At 41.2% G+C, this 21,238-nt stretch overlaps 1 non-coding gene across 1 annotated transcript; it reads right to left on the reverse strand.

Moving 5' to 3' along the window:
• Nucleotides 1-20,910: 20,910 nt before the first annotated feature.
• Nucleotides 20,911-20,983, reverse strand: TRNAC-GCA (transfer RNA cysteine (anticodon GCA)). Its single transcript has one exon. It is a non-coding gene; the product is annotated as a tRNA-Cys (tRNA).
• Between the last annotated feature and the right edge of the window lie 255 nt (nt 20,984-21,238).

Consider the following 21,238-nt stretch of genomic DNA (forward strand, 5'->3'; position numbering starts at 1 on the left):
AATCACACCAAGAATGCCCACCATCAGGAAAGGATTGAGAATGCATTATTGGACGAACCAGACAAAACCCCATTCTCACAGTAGTTACACTTTTAATCTATCCTAAAGAAACAATCAGAAATATAAGCCAAAAGTTAGCATAGAGTAGTATTACAGTAGCAAAATATTGGAAGCTACCTAAATAACCAACAATGGCTAAATACATCCATTATTCCAGTACGTCCATTTGAAGTCACAGGAATAACTATTTAAAAATCATATTTTATAAGAATACCTAATGAATGAGACAACTGTTTTCAACAGATTAAGTGAAAAGATAGAGATGATCACAGAGAATCAGTATGACTCAAAGCTGTGAAAGAGAAAAAATGTGTACATGCACGTGATAATAAACTGGAAGGGTACACATCAAAATGTTAACCATACGTACCTTTAAATAGTGGGGTTAGTGGTAACTTCATATTCTTTGTTGTATTTTCTACAAAATTCTCCTTTGGCCAAATTTCTACAATAAACATATGTCCCAGTCAGCATCCAAATAGGAAAACAGCCCATACCAGCTAGTTCAATATTAAGAATTTAATATGGGACGTAGCTCCGAAGGCTTTGTAAGAGATGAAAAGTACATAAGAACCAGCGAGTCCAGCAATCAGCAGCATCAGGAGGTGAAAAGAGGGACTTTGCTGGCGGTCCAGCGGTTAAGACTTCATCTTCCAATGCGGGAGGTACAGGGGGGCTTAAAGGGGCCAGAGCTAAAAATGGAATCTGACAACAAGGTGAGAGGCACGTCCACACCAACAGGAACTGGGGGTTTTTTCTCTTCCCTTGGGGGTTCTCAGGACCGTTAACCATCTGTGTCATCAAAAGGCATTCTTCCAGGTTTCATATCAGATGGAGGCAAGTTGATAGGGAACTTATCTGGCCTGGGTGCATTCCTTGTAAGTCAGGTTAAAGCTCAATCTCACAGAAAGGGGAGGGATAAGACAGCAGGCCTAGATGGAGCTGACAAGATAGAGCCAGCATGGTTCAGCCATCTGCACTAAATCTTTTAGTGATTTCCCATCTCACTTCTAATAAAGGGCCAAAATCTTTAAAATGATCAAAAAATGCCCTAAGCAACATGCCACCGCATGCTGCCGTTACCTCTCAGAGATTACCTCCTACTACTGGCCACTCCATAACTCAGAGAAGCCAGGCCCATCCCTTCCCCTGCAAAGAGAACCTTTGCAGTTGAGCCTCAGCCTGGAGTATTCTTCTTCCCAATATCTGCACAACTCTCTCGTATCTCCTTCCATGTCTTCGCTCAGATCTCTACCTTCTCAGGGAGGCCCCTCTTCACTCCTCCAAGCACTCTTTCCCGCTTCTGTTTTGTTTCCTAAGCCTGTACCAACTTTTAATATTCTACCTAATTTACTCAGTCATTTCATTATTTGAGTCCTCCTACCAGAATGCAAACGTAAAAACTGGGATTTTAGAGTGCTTTGAACATAAACGTTCTCCAGCACTTCAGAGGGTAGCTAGTGCATGGTAGGGCCTCAGTCAGTATTGGTGGAATGGATGAATGCAGCATCCCTTCGCATCTACCATATTGAAGCTTCGCATGGTAGAACACTGAAGTTCTCCAGATTCTGTCTTGTCCTATCGCTCTGTGCCCTTGTAATCTTACCTCCCTCTCTCCCCCAACTCTTTGGTGTTTTCCTCAAGCCCTGGTGAACTTCTTGCAATTTCTCAGAGTAACAGGCTCCCTTGTTACCTCTGTCTGAAGTGCCCACCCCACCTTATCAATGAATATCAGTTACAAGCTCTGGCTCTGGAATGAGACAGCCTGGATTCGGAGCCTGGCTCTTCCACTCACTAGCTGTGTTACTTTGAGAAAACTGTCTAGTTACCCTGTGCCTTAGTTCCCTTATCTGCAAAATGGATCGTATAATAATAGTGCTTATGTCATAGTGTTACTAGGGCTTCCCAGGAGGTGCTAGTGGTAAAGAATCTGCTGCCAATGCAGGAGATGCAAGAGATGCAGGTTCAATCCCTGGGTCAGAAAAATCCTTTGGAGGAGGAAACAGCAACCCACTCCAGTATTCTTGGCTGGAAAATTCCATGGACAGTGGAACCTGGCAGGCTACAGTACATGGGGTTGCAAAGAGTCGGACATAACTGAGTGAGCACGCGCACACACACACACACACACACACACACAGATATACACATACACAAATATATATATATATAAAGTGAAGTTGCTCAGTCATTTGAGACCCCATGGACTGTAGCCTGTTGGGCTCCTTTGTCCATGGGAATTGGGTTGCCATTTCCTTCTCCTATATATATATCACACTTAGAACAGTTCCTAACACATACCAATACTGTATACATGGCAGTAATTGTTATTATTAATATTTATTCATCTGGTTATCTATTATTTGCCACAGCCTCTAGGAAGATTTTCCTGAGCCCTTAGGTCTAGGTCAGGGGCTTTCAAACTAACTCATACTTTGTTCCATCGGAGCAAGTCTCACACTGTACTGTCTATGTGTCTGTCTCTCCCACAGAATTGAGTCCCATCGCGGCAGGAACCAGGAACTCTCTCTGACAAGTCTTATTGTCTGGCACTATTTCAGTGCTGGACAAATAGTTCATGCAGAGTAACTGTTTGTGAAAAGAAGGAGAAAGGAAAGAAGGAAGGGTGGGTTATGGCGTGTCATTACCATTTGCTCATAGATTTATGGTACTTAAAACATCTTCGCATATTTCTCCTGTTTATTACTCACATCAGCCTTGTATAGTTGGCAAGGCAGGTTTGATTATGATCACCATTTTAAATTAAGACATTCAAGTTCAACTATATGAAGTGACTTGCTCAAGATTACAAAGTTAATAAATGAGGGAGCCCAAGCTGGGAGCTAGGTCTTCTGACTTCAAATTCCATGTCTTCTTTTCTCCAGAGAATGAAAAATACTATCTGATCCAGCCCCCTCACTGACTTAGTCAGGATTTGTTCTCAGCTGCTGATAAAAGAGGCCTGAATACTGTGGATTCAATAAATCAAGGATATGTTTCTCATCTAAAAGAAGTCCATTTTAGAGAAGAACAGTCTATAGGTGGTGGAGGCACCAAGGTCATTAAGAACCAGGATCTCTGCATACCAATACTCCATGAGTGTGTGCTAAGACACTTCAGTCATGTCCGCCTCTGTGCAACCCTATGGACTGTAGCCAGCCAGTCTCTGCTGTCCATGGGGATTTTCCTGGCAAGAACACTTAAGTGGGTTGCCACTTCTTCCTCCAGAGGATCTTCCCAACCCAAGGATCAAACACGCCTGTCTTACGTCTCCTGCATTGGCAGGCAGGTTCTTTACCACTGGCACCACCTAGGGAGCCCTGTACATGGTGGTAATTGTTGGATGGATCTCCATCCATTCTTTGTGGTGGGCAGAACTCCAAGATGGTCCCAAGATTCCTGCCCCTAGTGTACATGCCCAGAACAACGCCCTCACTGTAAGCATGGGAGGTGCTGTGAATCTGATGGCTCTCACCACCATAATTAGGTTATGTTGTATGACAATGGTGAAGAGATTTTGCAGATACAGCTAAAAGTCCCAAATCAGTTGCCTTTGACCTAATCAAAAAGGAGATTAGCCTGGGGTGCTTGACCTAGTTAGGTGAACAAAAAAAAAAAAAAAAAAAAAGAGGTGCTGAGATCTTCTTAAAGGAAGATATTCAAAGCTAGCTTTTACAAATATGAAAGGTATTTTTTTTTAAAAAAGCTAGCTTTTAAACCTTCTTGAGTGAGACTTGCAAGCTACCCTTCAAAAAGAACACTGCCTTGTATGAAAGAGTCAAGTGGCTAGAACCTGCAAGTGGCCTCTAGGCCCCGGACAGGAAAGAAAGACCTCAGTCCTACCACTGAAAGGAATTGAATCCTGCCAAAAATTGAATGAGCTTGGAAGAGGAGCCCGAATTCCAGATGAAAACACAGCTGAATGACTTCAGCCTCATGAGACCTTGAGCAGAAAATCTAACTAGCTCTTACCCAGACCTCAGACCCAGAGAAACTGTAAGACAATAAACTTGTGTTGCTTTGATCCACTACATCTGTAGTAATTTATTACCCAGCAGTAGAAAACTAATACTTTAGGCATACTTTCTATTCCCAAGCACCTCAGGGTGCAAGTTGGCTGTTGAAATTCCAATATCTGCACAGGAGGTAGCAGGAAAGAAGGGAGGCAAGGCCAAAAAGGAGCCCTTCCCCACTCAGTTACCTCCTACTTTAAACTCACATGGAACTGCCTGAGATATCATGGCAGACACGTGTGGCTATATTTCTTGCCAAGGAGGCTGGGAAATGCACTTGTTTGGTGAGGCACTCTGTCACTTCCAATAATACAAGGAAGGGAGACTGGCCACCAGGGAGACCTCTCCTGTAGAGGGACTGAAGTCCCCAGATGTTAGTGACTAAGTTGCCCAAGTCTTCAAGCCCTCTCTTGGCCAGGCTGCATGTCCCGGCCCTGACATCACGTGCCAGGTTCCCAGGAGCAGGCAGCCAGGGGACTTTGCCCAACACCTGGAACCAGCCCTCCACAGCCCTACTGGTGTCCTTTCCAATTTCTTTGCCTTTCCTTCATCTCCTGCAGTCCCCAAGCACAAGGACTGGTAACACTGACTTTAGAAGGGAAAGGATCACTTTACCAGTCTGTAATAGCATTTTTTTTTTTTTTTTTTACTGTTTAGAGGTCAAGGGTGGAGGAGAACCACTGCGTGTGTAGGACAGGGGATCATATCCTGTAGAAAAGGAGAGTGTGGAAAGAGACTTTAGAAATGCCGTCCAGGTACAAGTCATGAGATCAGGCAGCGACTGGAAGAAACAGCACAAAAGGCTACGAGACCAAATGGTCTTACAGCAAAGTACCCATCAGACGAACACAAAGGCGTTCTGCCCACAGAGACTAGGAAACCGGGTGCTCGAAGCACCTGAGGGGAAAAGCAGTCGTGCTCAGCAGAAGCCAAGAGCCATTCAAGATGGCAGAGGCATTACTAAGGCAAGCTAGAAACGATGAAGTGATAGGGAAACTGGGGTTAAAAAAGTCAGTCTGGGAGTTATTCTCGTACAGAAACAGGTACGATGTCTGGGGTGCCATGAGTGCTAAGTTCTCCCTCATGCTAGGGGGTGAAACATCTTGCAAATGGAAATAGGTTATCATGGTTCTATCCATGCAATTACAGAGCAGCATTTCCACCCCCCACTAATGAAAACTCTGGGTGAGTTTCCACAAGATGTGTTCCGTTTTCTGGTCTTTGGTGATCTTATAACACCAGCTCTTCCTTCAACTCCAGGCATTTCTTTCAGAAAGCAAGTTCTTTTTATATAACAGTCTGTCCTGGTATGTATGATAAAAAGATGCCACTGCAGCATAAATCTGGAGTGGCACGCTGCAAATTGCAAAAATTAAATAGCCTGATGATGTCTCCATGGCCTGTCTTCATAAAGATTATTATACTACAGAGTGTACACCTCACTTGCCAGCCATCAGTGAGAGAAAGGAACTATATACACTAATAAAGTCAATATTTTTAAGAACTATATGACAACTCCCTACAATATGAGCATATCTCCTACTACATAAGTGAAAACTAAGAGAGAGGTAGCCAGAGGGTGTGTAGAAATACAGGTTCTGGAGTCAGAGAACTTAGGTTTGATCAGTCCCAGTGCTCTAGTTTAGCAGCCCGCCTCATTGTTTAACCTCTCTAAGCCACAGTTTCTTCATCTATAAAGGGGGGGGGGGCGCGTAATAGTAGGACCTGCCTCATTAAGGGTATCATGAGGATCAAATGAGAATGCATTTCAAGCCCTTAGCAAAAGGCCTGGATTAATGAATGTTAGCTATTAGCATTTAGAAAGTTAATTCAACTCTGTTTTGCTATGTCTCTGAAGTACTAACCTGTGATCCCAATCTGCTCGCTTCCTTCCATCCAACTGTATAAGCCACAGCAACATCCAAAAACCCATGTTTATTTCTGGAAGCAGAAGGCATCTATCCAGAAGTCATACATCCAGAAGTCATGTATCCAGTCAAGGAAGTATAACCAAGGATGAACCAGACCTGTATTGAGAAAGCATACCTAGTTGAGAATGTCTGATCTACTCTAAAGCTTTTGTTTCCCAGAGGAGCAGACGGAGGCCCAGAAAGGTGAAGACTCTTCAGGGGTCACAACCCCAATTTCAGGATCTGCTTATTGACAAACCTGGCTCAGGCCTGAGACTGGGAGCCAAGTCTCTTGACTCTGATTGCACAATTTTGGCACCACCTCAGGCTGCCTTATGGAATTCAACAAGCATTTCCTGAGAAACCACAGTAGGGGTCATGAAGGAGAACAAGATGGTGATCCTGCCAAGAATGGCATTGAAATCTAATCAGGGAAACAAGCATTGGCGGTGTTAAGAATTCTAAGAGAAGTGCCAACAAAGTGCTAAGAAGGTTTAAGGGCTGCCTCCAACTCATGAAACTTTCATGAAGAAAGTAAATTTCTACTAGACTTTAAAGTAAAGGGAGTCATTTGTTCTAGAATAAATCATGTGAGCAAAGGCCCACGGCTTTAGAGAGAGCTTATAATTTTCTTAAACAGATGAAGGAGATGAACTATACAGAAGTGAGACATCTGGGATCAGGAAAAGCCTATTGTCCAAAGTATCTTATCAAGCCCCAAAGAGAATAAAATACTTCTCCGCTCTTCCCAAATTATTCAGAGTGTCTGCTTTCTGCTTGCCACTTATTCTGAAAGATGAAATGCGAGAGTTGGTAGCACCAAAAACAATTTTTGTTGGATTCCACCTCCAGAGATTCAAGGGGATGGAGATGCTCACTTTTCATTCCTTGGAAAAGTGGAAAGAAGCAAGTAGGAATACCCTAGCCCTCCACTGGAAAGTTAAGGAAGTGGTCTTGCAGGTGACTATTGGCAACTACCACCATTATATTTGTTCCCACTTGAGAAAAGGTAAGAACTCCAATATTTTTAAATCTCTGTTCTGCTCTGGAGTTCCAGCAAGTAGTACCTATAGCTTTCTATCACAGGGTAGAGCTATTAAAATTAAAGAGGTAATGCAGTTTCAATTTTCTTTACAACCATATTAAAATATTAAGAATAAGTTTAGAGTAGATAAATCCTCTGATCTTGTCCTGGTTAGCTATTCAGTTCAACTCAGTCAGTTCAGTCGCTCAGTCACATCCGACTCTTTGCGACCCCATGAACTGCAGTATGCCAGGCCTCCCTGTCTATCAACAACTCCTGGAATTTACTCAAACTCATGTCCACTGAGTCGGTGATGCCATCCAGACATCTTATCCTCTGTTGTCCCCTTCTCCTCCTGCCTTCAATCTTTCCCAGAATCAAAGTCTTTTCCAAGGAGTCAGTTCTTCACATCACGTGGTCAAAGTATTGGAGTTTCAGCTTCAGCATCAGTCCTTCCAATGAATATTAAGCATTGATTTCCTTTAGGATGGACTGGCTGGATCTCCTTGCAGTCCAAGGGACTCTCAAGAGTCTTCTCCAACACCACAGTTCAAAAGCATCAATTCTTCGGTGCTCAGCTTTCTTTATAGTCCAGTTCTCACATCCATACATGACTACTGGAAAAACCATAGCTTTGACAGGACATACCTTTGTTGGCAAAGTAATGTCTCTGCTTTTTAACATGCTGTCTAGGTTGGTCATATTTTTCTTCAAAGAAGCAAGCATCTTTTAATTTCATGGCTGCAGTCACCATCTGAGATTTTGGAGCCCCCCAAAATAAATTCTGTCACTGTTTCCACTGTCTTCCCATCTGTTTGCCATGAAGTGATGGGATCAGATGCCATGATCTTAGTTTTCTGAATGTTGGGCTTCAAACCAACTTTTTTACTCTCCTCTTTCTCTTTCATCAAGAGGCTCTTTAGTTCTTCTTCACTTTCTGCCATAAGGGTGGTGTCATCTGGATATCTGAGGTTATTGATATTTCTCCCGGCAATCTTGATTCCAGCTTGTGCTTCCTCCAGCCCAGCGTTTCTCATGATGTACTCTGCATATAAGTTACATAAGCAGGGTGACAATATACAGCCTTGACATACTCCTTTTCCTATTTGGAACCAGTCTGTTGTTCCATGTCCAGTTTTAACTGTTTCTTCCTGACCTGCACACAGATTTCTCAAGAGGCAGGTCAGGTGGTCTGGTATTCCCATCTCTTTAAGAATTTTCCAGAGTTTGTCGTGGTCCACACAGTCAAAGGCTTTGGTATAGTCAAAGAAGAAGAAGGAGATGTTTTTTAGGAACTCTCTTGCTTTTTTGATGACCCAACAGATGTTGGCAATTTGATCTCTGGTTCCTCTGCCTTTTCTAAAACCAGCTTGAACATCTGAAAGTTCATGGTTCACATACTGTTGAAGTCTGAGCATTACTTTACTAGCATGTGAGATGAGTGCAATTGTGCAGTAGTTTGAGCATTCTCTGGCATTGCCTTTCATTGGGATTGGCATGATAACTGAACTTTTCCTGTCCTGTGGCCACTGATGAGTTTTCCACATTTGCTGACATATTGAGTGCAGCACTTTCACAGCATCATCTTTTAGGATTTGAAATAGCTCAACTGGAATTCTATCACCTCCACTAGCTTTGTTCGTAGTGATGCTTCCTAAGGCCTACTTGACTTCGCATTCCAGGATGTCTGGCTCTAGGTGAGTGATCACACCATCATGATTATCTGGGTCATGAAGCTCTTTTTTGTACAGTTCTGTGTATTCTTGCCACCTCTTCTTAATATCTTCTGCTTCTGTTAGGTCCATACCATTTCCGTCCTTTATCGTGCCCATCTTTGCATGAAATATTCCCTTGGTATCTCTAATTTTCTTGAGGAGATCTCTAGTCTTTCCCATTCTGTTGTTTTCTTCTATTTCTTTGCATTGATCACTGAGGAAGGCTTTCTTATCTCTCCTTGCTATTCTTTTTAACTCTGCTTTCAGATGCTTATATCTTTCCTTTTCTCCTTTGCCTTTCACTTCTCTTCTATTCACAGCTATTTTTAAGGCTATTTGTTAGCTATTGCTGTGTAACAAATCACCTCAAAACTTGATGGTGTGAAACAATTATTTTGCTCTGCACAAGGATTATGATAGTTTAGATATTTGGAGAGGGTACAGCATAGATGGTATATCTCTACTCTCTGAGGAGACTCAAAGGCCCAAGGAAGGCTGGAATCATCTGGAGGCCTCTTCAGTCACTGCTGGTTGATACTGGCTGTCAGTTGGGACCTCAGCTAGTCTGTCCACCACTATACCTACATGTGGCTTCTCCATGTGTGTAAACAGGGGCTTCCTCACAGCAGTGAGGCTGGGTTCCAAATGTGAGTTTCCCAAGAAAGCAAGATAGAAGTGCATGGCATTGCATAATCTAGCCTTAGAAGTCATATAATGTCAGTCTTGCCATACTTGCTTGGTTGAGGTAGTCACAACATCTCCATGTCCAACAGGAGACACAGATCACATCTCTCAGTGGGAGGTGTGTCAAGATCGCATTGCAAGAAGAACACACAGGATTGGAGTATTACTGCAACCATCTTTAGAGCACACCCATCTGCAACACATCCCAGTCTATCATGCATCTGCCTGCCTGTGTGCCTGAAACATACACAATCAAAAGAGTATCTTGTGCTGATCAAGTGTTCCCTCAGCAGGAGTTATTAATTTTAAAAAATATCATTCATGTTGCACCTTACAGTTTGCAACTCTCCTTTACGGTATTCACAGAAATCCCGTGTGGTGGGAATTTTTCTCACACCAGTCTACAGATGAGTCCCTCATAGCTCAGTTGGTTAAGAATCAGCCTGCAATGCTGAAGACCTGGTTTCATTCCCAGGTCAGGAAGATCAGCTGAAAAAGGGATAGGCTACTTACTCCAGTATTCCGGCCTGGAGAATTCCAGGACTCTACAGTCTATGGGGTCGCAAAGAGTCGGACATGACTGAGCCACTTTCACTTCACTTCTACAGTTGAGAGAACTGAAGTTCAGGTAAGTTACATGAGTTTAGCCGAGACATCCGAGCAGTTAAGGGTAAACTCAGAATTTCACCTCAGAACTTTGAACTCTAAAGTCTTTATTATTTTCACGCTTTCTTTTAAGCAAGTGAAAAAGTATTTATGATAGATGATGATAAATATATTCACAGAAATCAATAAATATTAAATGAATGAATGAATAAACACTAGATTCAAACTGGCAATCATTTATCAGAGTGCTAAGGAAGTGGCTAAGCTTAGTTTTGATAAAACAACAAAATTCCTTCGGAAGGTAAGGCTGAAAAAAACACCACAGTAGAAAACTCCTAAAGCCAATCTGGACTCTGAAATGGGGAAGAATTAGGTAACGGTGAACAATAAAATTGTGAGTGCTTCCAAACTTTCCTCTACAAAGCTTTTGAAGGAAGAAGTTTTTATTTTGGTTTTTCTTTTCAATAATAACTTGAATATTTCATAGACAATTTAAATAATTCCCAGTCGAGATATAGGTAAACCTCTGTAAGAGAATTAACTATCCTTGGAACACTGAAAGAGTTGGTTTTCATGTTTTATTTTTTGGATGATTTTTCCTTCCACTACAGTCTACTAATAAGAGCATTGCTTGCCTAACCCAGAATTTGAAACAATTTCTTGTCATCTTCTCCCAACACTACTCCCCAGTATTATTCCAGGAGACATTGGATTAAACTTTTGAGGAAAACAATCTTCTGTCACTTTTAGAACTAATTAAACATTTCTTGAAAATTAATTATCTGAATTTTAGTTCTTCCACAATGAACTATGCAATGAAAAGTGATAAAACAATTTAAGATCTCACTGTTCCTTATAAAATGCACTTAGGGACAAATAAATGAGTATGTAAATTCTCAGTTCCTCAAGTGTTATAAGAATTGGCAGAATAGGCAGAAAGCTACAAAGCTTCAAATCCTGGTTAGACATAAGTGAACACAGATGAAAATAAGAATAACCTTAAGATTTCCAGACTACAGCTGTTTTTCCCTAAAACTTTCTCTTTCAGTACCCTTGATTTAACATTAAAAGCTTTTTTTTTTTAACATTAAAGGAGCTGAATGATGGTCATTTATATCATTTTATATTTATAAATCTGTCCTAGATAAGTACTAGAGCACAGAGACCAATTCATATTTCACATAATTCAATACGCTTCTTTTTATTTCTCTGCTGAACAGAAAAATAGCAACTCTCACAACTACAATCTCCTTTTTAAATGGGCCATTAATGATTTACAAGGGTGGGGGCTTTTTTCCAAAGGAAAGGAAGTAAAACTTCGCATGCATTCTCTTCCAAGATGGCTTTTTCAGAACACTGATATGAAAAAATTTTAAAGTATTGAAAATAATTAGAACCAAACCCACCGCTCCTCTTGGCATCCAGAGCCCTTTATAATCTACTCTTTTCTTGCCTTTCCGAGCACTTCTTCCTCCATCGCCCCTTACCCTTTCTATCTATAAGCTCAAGAGACTCCATCTCTAAACCCTTTCTGGACCCACGTCTGGGTCATTCTCTGCTTCTTCATTTATAACACGCCTCATCTTCTTCCAAGGTTCAGATCAAATGCTGTCCTTGACTGAAGCTTCTCATCCTCCCAGGGAGTCTTCACCACTCTAGCTTCCCCTCATCTTGTAAAAATAACACAACATTTACTTCATTCTGGTTGAGTTATAAGTGCTAGCTCTTAACAGATCTGCCAGTCCAAATAGACTGCAAATTGCAAACTCCCTGAGGAAGTTGTATAGTATTTCATCATTCTACTTCTGCACAATGCCTTAAAGTAAGCTCTTAATTTTGTTAATGCTTACTGTACTTAGTATTTATTGATCACATATTATATATCAGTTTTAGTTAAGTATTTTAAGATATTATTTCTATTAATTTTCAAAAGAACCCTTTAAAAAGTACTGGAAATATCAATCCTACTTTGTAAAGGAAGGAATTAGGTCATAGTATTTAAGTGCCTTTACAGAAGTCACAGTTAGTGACTCTGGGAGTTGATCCTAAGTAGTCAAATTCCACAGCCTAAACTCTTATTCTCTAATTTCACCTCCCACTTGACAGTTTCTAAATTGATTTTAATGAAAATTAAGAAACACATAGACTTTATTTATTCACTGAAAATGAAACTTCAAGACGGGCAAAAGAAATAGCTGCATTTTCCTATCTTTGCTGTCTGCAGAATAAATAACAACTAGTCTCATCAGGTATTTGATCTCATAAGCCAACACCTAGATTTTCTTAAGACTTTTTTTATCCATTAATCAAAGTAAATCCATCTTCCCATAATATGACACCACCCAGAACATTGGTGAAGACTCTACTAATCATTTTACTCAGATATACAATTATGTGACATAAAAGAGAACACATTCTTCCTTTTAAATTCCTTATATCCACTAAGCAATTAAAGAAAAGGTCAAACAAGGTTCAGGCTGTGTTGTGGCCAAGTCACTGAGTCAAACTCCAATAGACTGATTGGTATGTTTTTAAAATATTTTACTACTCAGTCAAATCATTTAAATTGCTTCACGTATGCTAGCAATCACTGTGTTGGAAATGCTTTTTCTACATACCTACTTGTCCTGGAACAGTAAGAGAAGAAATTAATTGAGAAAAATTCTGCCCAATCTTTTCTTGTCCCTCACCATATTTTCCACATTGTTTCAGAGTAAGCTTTCTAAAATGCAGCCTTGAATGAGAAGAAATGAACTTCATATTCATAGTAGATTTGTTCATAGCTGCCAAAACTTGAAGCAGCAAAGGTGTTCTTCAGTAAGTGAATGAAATAATAAACTGTGGCACATCCAGATGATGGTATATTATTCAGTAATAAAAAGAAATGAGGTATCAAGCCAGGAAAAAACAGAGCGAGAGTGTAAGTGCATATCTCCAAGTAAAAGAAGCCGATCTGCGAAGGCTACATGCTATACAATTCCACTATATCGCCTTCTGGAAAGGCTAAAAGTATGGACAGTAGAAAAATCAAAGCTTACTAGAGCTGGGCAGGGCAAGATGGAAAAATGAAGCAGGGCACAGAGGATTTTTAGGGCACTGAAACTACTCTGTATGATACTAATGGTAGATACATAGCACCGTATATTTGCGCAAACCCACAGAAGGTACAGCACTAAGAGTGAGCCCTGATGTAAACTATGGGCTTTAAGTGATTATGATGTGTCAATGTAGGCGCATCAATTATTAAAAAATATATATATGTACCATTTTGAAGGGGGATGTTGATAATAAGAGAGGCTATGCATGAGAGATAGATTTAAGGGACTATATCTGATAGACAGAGTGCCTGATGAACTATGGACAGAGGTTCATGACATTGTACAGGAGACAGGGATCAAGACCATTCTCATGGAAAAAAAAAAATGCAAAAAGGCAAATGGTTGTCTGGGGAGGCCTTACAAATAGCCGTGAAAAGAAGAGAAGTGAAAAGGAAAGGAGAAAAGGAAAGATATAAGCATCTGAATCAGAGTTCCAAAGAATACCAAGGAGAGATAAGAAAGCCTTCTTCAGTGATGGAATGGAATGAAATAGAGGAAAACAACAAAATGGGAAAGACTAGAGATCTCTTCAAGAAAATTAGAGATACCAAGGGAACATTTCGGAGAAGGCAATGACACCCCACGCCAGTACTCTTGCCTGGAAAATCCCATGGATAGAGGAGCCTGGTGGGCTGCAGTCCATGGGGTCGCTAAGAGTCGGACACGACTGAGCGACTTCACTTTCACTTTTCACTTTCATGCCTTGGAGAAGGAAAGGGCAACCCACTCCAGTAGTCTTGCCTGGAGAATCCCAGGGACAGGGGAGCCTGGAGGGCTGCCATCTATGGGGTCACACAGAATTGGACACGACTGAAGCGATTTAGCAGTAGCAGGGAACATTTCAAGAAAAGATGGGCTCGATAAAGGACAGAAATGGTATGGACCTAACAGAAGCAGAAGGTATTAAGAAGAGGTGGCAAGAATACACAGAAGAACTATACAAAAACAGAGCTTCATGACCAAGATAACCACGATGGTGTGATCACTCGCCTAGAGCCAGACATCCTGGAATGTGAAGTCAAATGGGCCTTAGAAAGCATCACTACGAACAAAGATAGTGGAGGTGATGGAATTCCAGTTGAGCTGTTTCAAATCCTGAAAGATGATGCTGTGAAAGTGCTGCACTCAATATGCCAGCAAATTTAGAAAACTCATCAGTGGCCACAGGACAGGAAAAGGTCAGTTTTCATTCCAATACCAAAGAAAGGCAATGCCAAAGAATGCTCAAACTACCACATGACTGCACTCATCTCACATGCTAGTAAAGTAATGCTCAAAATTCTCCAAGCTAGGCTTCAGCAGTACATGAACCGTGAACTTTCAGATGTTCAAGCTGGTTTTAGAAAAGGCAGAGGAACCAGAGATCAAATTGCCAACATCCACTGGATCATCGAAAAAGCAAGAGAGTTCCTGAAAAACATCTGTTTCTGCTTTATTGACTATACCAAAGCCTTTGACTGTGTGGATCACAATAAACTGTGGGAAAATCTGAAAGAGATGGGAATACAGACCACCTGACCTGCCTCTTGAGAAACCTATATGCAGGTCAGGAAGCAACAGTTAGAACTGGACATGGAACAACAGACTCGTTCCAAATAGGAAAAGGAGTACATCAAGGCTGTATATTGTCACCCTGTTTCTTTAACTTCTATGCAGAGTACATCACGAGAAACGCTGGGCTTAATGAACCACAAGCTGGAATCAAGATTGCCAGGAGAAATATCAATAACCTCAGATATCCAGATGACACCACCCTTACGGCAGAAAGTGACAAGGAACTAAAAATCCTCTTGATGAAAGTGAAAGAGGAGAGTGAAAAAGTTGGCTTGAAGCTCAACATTCAGAAAACGAAGATCATGGCATCTGGTCCCATTACTTCATGGGAAATAGATGGGAAACAGCAGAAACAGTGTCAAACTTTATTTTGGGGGCCTCCAAAATCACTGCAGATGGTGATTGCAACCATGAAATTAAAAGATGCTTACTCCTTGGAAGGAAAGTTATGACCAACCTAGATAGCATTTGAAAAGCAGAGACATTACTTTGTCAGCAAAGGTCCATCTAGTCAAGGCTATGGTTTTTCCTGTGGTCATGTATCGATGTGAGAGTTGGACTGTGAAGAAAGCTGAGCACCGAAGAATTGATGCTTTTAAACTGTGGTGTTGGAGAAGACTCTAGAGAGTAGAGAGTTCCTTGGACTGCAAGGAGATCCAACCAGTCCATCCTAAAGGAAATCAGTCCTGGGTGTTCATTGGAAGGACTGATGCTGAATCTGAAACTCCAGTACTTTGGCCACCTCATGTGAAGAGCTGACTCATTGGAAAAGAAATCTGATGCTGGGAGGGATTGGGGGCAGGAGGAGAAGGGGACGACAGAGGCTGAGATGGCTGGATGATATCACCAACCATTCATCAATGGACATGAATTTGAGCAAGGTCCAGGAGTTGATGAAGGAGAGGGAAGCCTGGTGTGCTGCAGTCCGTGGGGTCTCAGACAGTCGTTCAGACAAGACTGGGCGACTGAACAACAGTGCATGTGTGAGGGCAGGGGTATAGGGGAAATCTCTGTACCGTCCTTTCAATTTTGCTGTGAACTTTAAACTGCTCTTAAAAAATTGTTCTGGAATTGAGCTATAGGAGTTGCTTGTATATTTCTGAGATTAGTTCTTTGTCAGTTGCTTCGTTTGCTATTATTTTCTCCCATTCTGAAGGCTGTCTTTTCACCTTGCTTATAGTTTCCTTTGTCGTGCAGAAGCTTCATGTTGATGTATGGCAAAACCAATACAATATTATAAAGTAATTAGCCTCCAATTAAAATAAATAAATAAATTTAAATTTTAAAAAATTGTCTTGTCTTCAAAAAGAAAGAAAAAAAGAAATGAACCTCTACCTATAACTCTTACACTGTACACAGATTAACCCAAAATAAATTATAGACCTAAAAGTAAAACCTATTCTTTTTTTTAAAGAAAATATAAAAGAAAATTCTTAAAGCTTTGCTTAAGCAAAGATTTCTTAGAAAATCTACCAAGTTTCCCTAAAAGAGAAAATTGATAAACTAGACTCTTCAAAATGAAAAGTTTCTTATCTTCCAAAGACATCTTTGAATGAATAAAAAGACAAACTACAAACTGGGAGAAGATATTTGTAAAACACATATCAGATAAATAAGTTGTACCCAGAATATATGAAGAACTCTCCAGTAATAAGCAAACAAGCAACCCAATAAAATAAATTTGGCAATAGATTTGAAGACACATTTCAACAAAGAACACATACAGATGGCAAAAAGCAAATGAAAAATATTCAACATCACTAGTCATTTGGGAAATTGTAAAAAAAAAAAACACACACACACAGTGAGATACCATTACACACCTAGAGAATGACTGAAATTAAGAAAAAAAACTGATGACATCAAGAGTTGGTAAGGATTCAGAGCAACTGGAACTCTCATACATTGCCAGTGAATGAAAGATTATGAGCACTTAGGAAAACAGTTTGGCAGTTACTTACAAAGTTATATACATACTTTTCATATGACATAGTAATTCCACTCCCGGGTATTTACCCAAGAGCAATGAAAACATGTTTATACAAAAAACCTGCATCTGAATATTTATAGACGGTTTACTCATAATTGCCAAAAAATTAAAGTAACCCAAATGTCCCCCAATCGTTCCATGGATAAGCAATCTACAGAACATATATATATATACATGGAAGACCACCTGGCAATAAAGGAATGGCCTGCTGACAGCCACACCAGATGGATTAATCTCAGATGCATTATAATAAGTGAAAGAAGCCAGCCATATATATTATCTGATTCTGTTTATATGATGCTTTTGAAAAGGCAAACTTATAGGAACAGAAACCAACAGACCAGTGGTTGCCTGGGATGGGGGAGAGTTGACTCCAAAGCAGCAGTCTGGGGGACTCTGTTGGAAATGATGGAACTATTCCATGTTTGTCCATGAGGGCTGATACAAGACTTTATGCATTTGTCAGAATTCATAGAACTGTTTACCAAGAAAAGCAGATTTTATTACACGTAAATTTTTACAAATGAAAAATTTTAAACAATTATTTTTTTATCTATCCATGGCTCCTCACCACTGACAAGGAAAAGTTCCATTTGCTTTAGGCTAGGATTGCATGCCCTTTTCTCCTTTAGTCTCTTCTCCTTCCCTTCCTTCAGACAAGCCAAATCACTTATGGTCTCTAAGCAACCTCCCTATGCCTCACCTTTCTACTAGTGTGTGGTCCTCCAGTAAAGGCCTTATGCACCATCTCACTTCCCTTCCATTCCTGGGCCCCAAAATAAACAGCTGAAGCTCCAAACAGGTTGAATTCCTTGTAGTTCTGCAAAATGTGTAAGCTTCTTCAGCCTCCCTGCCTTTGTGCATGCTCTGCCTGGGAAATTCTCTTTCCCTCACACTCTTTCATAGAGCCTGGTAACCCATCCCTTATCTGTTAACATTTTCCTCAATTATTACTGCCTTTATAAAATTTTCCTGAAACCTCTCCCAAGAGAAATTAGCTTTCCCCTTGTCCCCTTATTGTGCATGTCCAGGCTTCTATCATAGTACCCAAAAATATCTCTGGTATTTGACCATTCTTATTCACCTTGTATGACTACTATCTAGAACATATCTGGCACAGAATAAGTGCAGAAAGAAAGGAAAGAGGGAAGGAAAGAAGGGAAGTAGGGGAGAGGGGAGGGAGGGGAAGAGAGAGCGAAGAGAAAAAAGAAGGAAGGAAGGAAGGAAGAAGGAAGGAAAGAGAAAGGAAAAAAACTAATGACCTAATTAATCACCTTATCTGGAATGCCCTATTGGTCCACTTAGAAAACTCAAAGTTATCCTTCAAAAGAGTGCTCAGCATCATCCCACATGTGAGCAGCTCACTCCAAGTACATACTCTATGCTTTTCTGATATCTGATATATCTATCTATCTATATCAGATATATATATCCCTGATATAACTAGTGTTATCATTGTTGTTGTTGTTCTTCAGCTGCTAAATTGTGTCCAACTCTTTGTGACTCCATGGACTGCAGCACGCCAGGCTTCCCTGTCCTTCCCTATCTCCCTGAGTTTACTCAAACTGATGTCCATTGAGTCAGTGAAACCATCCAACCATCTCATCCTTTGTCAGCCCCCTCTCCTCCTGCCCTCAGTCTTTCCCAACATCAGGGTCTTTTCCAATGAGACAGATCTCCACAGCAGGTGAAAGCAGTACTGGACCTTCAGTTCCAGCATCAGTGTTATAATTACCTCTCTACTATAGACATTTATGTAAAGAGGTAATTACATTAGATTGTGATTTCTTTCAGGGATGCGTGAAACTCTAGATCCCCAACTCCCAGGAGACAATGCCTGGCTCAAGGAGTTACTCTATAAACCTGAGTTAGCCTGAGCTTTTCAGATGAGCAGAATCCAAGCTTTCCTCAGTCCCCTCTGAGTCCTGGGCCTCATTAGGCTGCAGTGAGGCCCGAAATAGGAAGTGTGTATAAAGAAGAAAAGTTATGTGCATAAAATTCTCATAGACAGAAGGGGAGGAAAAAGGTATACGTAGAGTAAACAGACATTAATAGCCCAACAGTAACAAATACAGGGAATTAGAAATGAATGACCTTGAACAACATTTTCCTCTGAAAAAACAATCCCTCAAAGAATCAAAAAGAAAAATGAGCAATGATAGGATAAGCAAAGCTGCTTATATCAAAAGAATACTTGGAAAACAAAGCATGAAGTGAGCAGACACACACTATCTCTTCCCAAATACAGATTTGTTTCAGGTCTGTTGCTGGGTACCACCTCCCCCTGTGAGCCTGCAAGTCATGTAATTTCACCTCAGCTACTATCTTCAGTGTCCCAAGAATGTTTTAGAACCTGTAAGGGGTAATGAGTCCACTGATGAAGGGACACTCTCAGTTCAACTTGGCCATGATACATTCTGAATCCTACTGCAGTAACACCTGCTCTTTGAATCACTGAAGGAAGGAGTTTCTAAGAATTTGACCCAAAACAGGTATTTGTGTTACAGAAGAGCACTTTGTGCATAGGAAAATTTTGCAAAAGTCCCCTGCTGGTGTGGCATCACAGTGCCTCCTGGGCTCAGCACTGCTTTTCTCTCTCTCTGTTTCAGAAGCTATCACTGCCTTTTATCCACCTGGAGCTGATTCCTTCATCCCTGAACAGGTACTTAAACATTACAAGTGTAAGGAGACAGCCCACCCCGCAGTGTTACCCCAGCCTTGTACCTTACTTAGCAAGTCCCACCCCTGAATGTAACAGCCAATTCTCCTGCTGCCTTTCACAAGATTCCCATTAGTTCCATTTTAAAACATCATACTTTTTAAGAGTGCTTTGCTTTGACTTTTTACTAGGTATGTGTGTCTGTGTGAGTCTGTCTGTATCAATTCTTACATTTTATTAATTGAGTCTTAAACTTGATAAGCACTCATGTGTTAGACCTAAATGTGGAAATTCACAGCAGGGCTAGGACTAGGGTGAGGGAGGGATGCCAAAGGTGCAAAATTTAGACAACCATCGCCAGGCAGGATGCCCACTGCACAGCATCTTCACTGCCAGTCCTGCTCATCTGAGGCTCCAGAAACGGCAGCCGCACGCCGAGGTACTGGGTGGAAAACTACGCACCAGGGCTTCCCTGGTGGCTCCGAGGGTAAAGCGTCTGCCTGCAGCGCAGGAGACCCGGATTCGATTCCCGGGTCAGGAAGATCCCCGGGTCAGGAAGATTCCCCTGGAGAAGGAAATGGCAACCCACTCCAGTATTCTTGCCTGGAGAATCCCATGGATGGAGGAGGCCTGGTGGGCTACAGTCCACGGGGTTGCAAAAAGTCAGACACCACTGAGCAACTTCACTTTCACTTTCTCCAAAACATGCTGAGTTCCCTTCCCATTAGTGGCTAGTCATCAACATTCAGGATCTGGCTCAAACATCTCCTCCCTGGGGAGAACTTTCCTGGATCCCTTCCCTAGAGTAAGCATTCCCTGATGTAAACTATAAGAGCATGCTCTTATATTTCTTCTCTGCGGTTTTCAAAGTTAATAATTTCTTCTTGCTTGTTGCTGGTTTCTTATTGGAATGCAAGCTCCTTGAAAGCAAGAACTATCGCTTTCAAGCTTCCCGTTATAGTCTGATTGCCTGGCACAGTGCTTGACACATAGACAAAACACAATAAAGTATTTGTTGAATGAACTTTATTGAATGGCTTTTGGGATGTTTCATATCCAACATTTTTGCTTACCTTGTAACTGTAATTTGCTTAATCTCTCGGTGGTTCAGTTTTCTCACCTTAAAACAGGAGTATTCATTGATTCAGTCATTCAACACATTGCTTACAAGGTATCTAATATAAAGACTAAAAGTAAAAAAGATCAATATCTATGTTCCCATTTGGAAATGTAAGTTATATACTCTTAAGTATGCATGGCTAGCATTCTGACTAGCTACGACTCTACAATAAATCAGCCCAAACTCAGTTTCTGCGAGTCAGGTATTTTGGAAGGATTCTTCTGTGCAACTCTAGCTCAGGATTTCTCATCCAGTCAGAAGCAGGGGACAGGTACTGGCACAGGAACAGCAGAAGGTCTGGGGCAACAAGGGTCATCTCTAGATTACTTAAATAGAACATAAAGTGAAAAGTGAAGTCGCTCAGTCGTGTCCGATTCTTTGCGACCCCATGGACTGTAGCCTATCAGGCTCCTCTGTCCATGGGATTTTCCAGGCAAGAGTGCTGGAGTGGATTGCCATTTCCTTCTCCAGGGGATCTTCCCAACCCAGGAATCGAACCTGGGTCTCCTACATTGCAGGCAGATGCTTTTACCATCTGAGCCACCAGGGAAGAACATAAATGCTATGTAAATAGTTGATGTGCATGGCAAATACAAATTTTGCTTTTGGAACTTTTAAGAATTTTTTTTTTGGAGGGGGATATTTTTGATACATGGTTGGTTGAATCTGTGGATACAGAGGGTTGACTGTTTCGAGAAGTGCCTGGCCAATCCCTGTTGCCCCAGACCTTCTGCTGTTCCTGTGCCAGCACCTGCCCCCTGCTTCTGACTGGATGGGAAATCCTGAGCTAGAGTTGCACAGAAGA

The sequence above is a fragment of the Ovis aries genome, chromosome 3, assembly GCF_016772045.2.
Source record: "Ovis aries strain OAR_USU_Benz2616 breed Rambouillet chromosome 3, ARS-UI_Ramb_v3.0, whole genome shotgun sequence".
Lineage (NCBI taxonomy): Eukaryota > Metazoa > Chordata > Mammalia > Artiodactyla > Bovidae > Ovis > Ovis aries.